This window comes from Sinocyclocheilus rhinocerous, unplaced genomic scaffold (assembly GCF_001515625.1).
Source record: "Sinocyclocheilus rhinocerous isolate Xijiao unplaced genomic scaffold, SAMN03320098_v1.1 scaffold1057, whole genome shotgun sequence".
Classification (NCBI taxonomy): Eukaryota; Metazoa; Chordata; class Actinopteri; order Cypriniformes; family Cyprinidae; genus Sinocyclocheilus; species Sinocyclocheilus rhinocerous.
In genome coordinates this window covers 84,024-88,104 of record NW_015660880.1, presented here as the reverse complement: position 1 = coordinate 88,104, position 4,081 = coordinate 84,024, and the positions used below count along the sequence as shown (strand labels likewise).

General features: G+C 39.3%; 2 protein-coding genes across 2 annotated transcripts in view; one reads left to right on the top strand and one right to left on the bottom strand.

Annotated features, from left to right (window-relative positions):
- LOC107725719 (anaphase-promoting complex subunit 10-like) overlaps positions 1–512 on the bottom strand; it is a 2,931-nt gene extending 2,419 nt beyond the window's left edge. Inside the window, exon 1 of the mRNA XM_016535099.1 lies at positions 435–512. The gene's annotated coding sequence lies outside the window, so the exon portion shown is untranslated. The remainder of the gene's footprint in view (positions 1–434) is intronic.
- A 93-nt stretch (positions 513–605) lies between these two features.
- LOC107725718 (ATP-binding cassette, sub-family E (OABP), member 1) overlaps positions 606–4,081 on the top strand; it is a 22,090-nt gene continuing 18,614 nt past the window's right edge. The window contains exon 1 of the mRNA XM_016535098.1: positions 606–735. The gene's annotated coding sequence lies outside the window, so the exon portion shown is untranslated. The remainder of the gene's footprint in view (positions 736–4,081) is intronic.

Below are 4,081 nucleotides of genomic sequence, written 5' to 3'. Positions count from 1 at the left end.
AATAAATTACATTTTAATGTATATTAAAATAGAAAACCAGTATTTTAAATGGCAATAATATTTCACAATATTACTGTTTTTCCTGTATTTTTTGATCAAATAAATGCAGCCATGATGAGCAGAAGAGACGTCATTAAAACACATTAAAAATCTTACTGATACCAAACTGTTGAACAGCAGTATATATATATATATACACACATATATATATATATACACTGCATACGAATGAACATGGTTAAGAAAACTCAACTGTGTGGTATATACACACACATATATCACAATACCATGACAAATCCACCTTACCACTTAATAAATACATTTTCAAATATAACAAGGACTTTAATTAAGTTTTAATCTTACAACAACATGCGGTAGTTTACTCAAAAACATCTACCTTTAATCTTCACAGCAAAACAAAACCAGTTACTCACCGTCCCTGAAAAACAATCGCACAACAGAGTCTTCCTTCTTCCGTTTTCACAACTAACGTTAATTTAGCGACATTTTCTTAAAAAAGGATCAAATATAATCGTAAACACTCGAATTCTGTTCGCATCGGCGCGCTCTGAGCACGTCAGCGGTCGCGTCGCGTCCCTTTTGCGTCACTCGCTCTGGCGCCATCTTTGCTACCGGTGCGCTCCGGAGCGACACGCGCTGTTCGTCTGTTCGCACAGAAAGAAGACTTTCTACGCTTATTAACGCGTTATACTGCGCTGTTCGCATCAGCGAGAGGTGAGCAGTGTTTTATTGGTATTTTATAATGATTAAACAGATGCAGATAGGTATTTTGACAGACGTGCGTCGCCCAACGCTCGAGGCCTTATCAGTTTCCAGAAAAATACCCACGCTTTCCGCAAATCTCAAACTAACGTCATTCTAAACGAAGTGTATTATAACTGAGCAGATGATTTAGAAAGATCGAGTGAAATAACGCGTCGGTTTTGGGGTGAAATAAAGGGGGAAACTCTCTGAGGTAACGTTAAATTCCTGCGTCATCGCTCGCGCTCAGGGCTCCACGTGCTCGATACGATTCACTCTTTCAATTTAAAATGATTTATAACAGTTTAAACAGAGCTCTGAATGTAATTTTCGTCGATAATCTAAAACAATGGCTGTCTGTTAGGGAGTGGTCTTGATCCCATTGGTTTATTGATTATTACTGTGGTCTGGTCATTGAAGGTAGCAGGTTCGAGTCTCATTTAACGGTTATTGATCAAGACTGTAAACCTCAGGTTACTCCAGCAGGACTGTAATAAGTCCACAATGAGCCACGCTATTAGAAAGCATCTGATAAATGACTAATTAGTAATTAAATGACTAATACAGGCGTTCAGTGGGATGACAGTGCGGTGTTTGCGTGTTTAAACAAGCTGTCACGTGATGCCAGTGCTGCACTGTCAAATATGGCAGCTCAGCAACCTCATTCATCCATATGGTGAGCTGTCTGACTGACTCTGACTCAGGAAACCATCTAACCAGACCAGATTTTGAGGTGGTTTTGCTCTCCAGACTTGTTCAGATAACAGCTGGTTTCCATTATATCTGATCGTTTGAATGACCATGTCTGTTAACTAATGCCGAGTTCACACTGCACGATTTTCAGACTCGTCGGATCGCCGTTGTTTTCACACTGCGTGACTATCTGGGGTAGCATTCAGTCGCTGCTGTGTTCACATTGCACGATAGATCGGCGACAGGGGGTTTCACACTGCATGACTTCACAATAGGAAGAATCTCCGACAGCTCTGTCTGGTCCGCAAACTACGTTTCACAACAAAACACACGCGAGAAGTGATAAGGAAATAACGCGAGAACCCGCCGTGCGTCTTTGATAATTCACACTGCGTGATTGTCACTCGCGTGAACGAGCACCGATTTGCCTCCGATTTCGGGCATTTGGTCGGCGAGTGAAAAATCGGGCTAAAATCGTGCAGTGTAAACTCGGCATAAGGGTGGGAATGACAGCAAGATATGATACAATACTGATAATATACAGCAATTCTGCAATAATCGATATATTGCAAGACAGTCCTATAATGATACATCACAATTAGGGCTGTGAATCTTTGGGTAGACAGCGAATCGATTCATGATTCATAGGTTTTCGATTCAAGAATGATTTTTGCAATTTCTCAACGATTCGATTAACGATTCGATTCTGCATTCTTTAAGTGCATTACTGGTACTATATATAGAATACAGTATATACATAAACCGAATATATATACATAAACACATTTTTTTGCAATGATAACTCAAATGTGGTGATCAAACACTTATAATGATGTGACAAACATAGGCCTATGTAGTGGAGGCCGGGTATTTAACAATTTAACAATAAACTTTATTATTCAAAATGAGTCTGACATGAGTGCACTTAACAGTAAATGTCACTTCACTTATTACAAATAAAATAAATAGAACAATATATATATAACTTGAATTAAGAAACTAAACAAGGTAACTGAGTAGGGCAAGCAAGCTACTGCCAAACCAACGGGAAGGTTTATGCAGGAAGCACAGCTTTTCCAAATGTAAACATCTAAAATGAATAAATAATAATTATAAAAAAATTTTTCGCAAACTCTGTGTTGTGTATTTCCTGGTAATCCAATGAACATGCAGGGCATTCGTATTTAAATCGTCTTTTTGCAGTTTAATATTCCCAGACACGGTCTATATATATATATATATATTAGGGAAGCACCGATACTGGTATCGGGCCCGATACTGAGCTCCTGTACTCGTACTCGTTAAAATGCCCCGATACCAAACGCCGATACCACACAGCATGTGATAAGCGCCATATTCAGACAAAGAAACACCGACAACAGAACAACAGAACCATTCAACAGACACAAGCCACCACCGCACTGCCGTCTATTGGACTGCAGAAAGATACTAACTTTTCAATCTGCTACGTTACTGACTGTACTGACAAACTATGCTGACACCGTGTCTGCGCCGCAACAGGACCATTGAAAATCATTTGAACTTTGTGTCCGCACTCAGCACGTCATAAATAGAATGAGGCATCCGTTTACTGCATCCAGTGTAGACAACATACACCGGATGCGCGCCGCGTGATGTGATGTGACCGACGTGATAAGCATGAGTTCTGGGCCGCGGCTCGTCCGGTATAAACACCAGTCCAGCCGCGATCAGCTCCGGTGGCCGTAACACAGGCTTTAATGCGCCGCAGACGCGTGCCGTGATGCGCAGATCTGCTCTAGTCTCTAACGTCACTGAATCTGCTGTTAAAAATGAGCCATCCGTTCATCATATCATGCAAAACTAAGAATTAGAATCATTGTTATGTGACGATCAAATATAGGTGCGGGTGGGTGGCAGGCAGATAATTTGAAACCGCGGACTTGGGTGAAGTTTGATCTCTACACTACAGTGACCTGGGTCGCCAGTAGCAAACAATGGAGCGCGCTCTGCTGGACAAACTAAGTAATTACACCATTCAGAAGCATTTAATCTGCGTTATATGTTATGTAAAAAAAAATTGTTCATATCGGTGGCATATTCGCCGATACCGATATATCGGCGACAGGCTCATATATCGGTCGGGCTCTAGTATGTATTATTATTTTATTTTAATTTTTTTACAAGGAATTCTTTTCTTATCTCTTACTTTGAATTTGCTATAAGAAATCAAATACACTGCTGGACAATAATCAATCATTTGTAATCTATTATTTCTTCCTAATGGCAATTTTATGATTGTTTTATATACTACAAAAAATTATTTCAATTTTCTGCACAGAATAAGGTAAAAAAAAAAAATACTTTATAATTTCTGTAGGCTACTGTAATAAATTGTCAATTAGCACTGCATCATTCATAAATTGTATTTATTGGTTGTTTTTATTGTCTTAAAGTTTCAGTTCATTCTGCTTTTTATACAGTTTAGCTGCAGATATAGCCTGACACGTCTATGAGCACGAGATCACTTCTCTTTCAGTGAGAAAACTTCATCTCATTTTCATAAAATAAAATACTATAGTATTTCACTTTTCCTCTCTATCGGCGAATGATGATTCTGAAAGAAAACGCGCCCGATGTCTGTTTG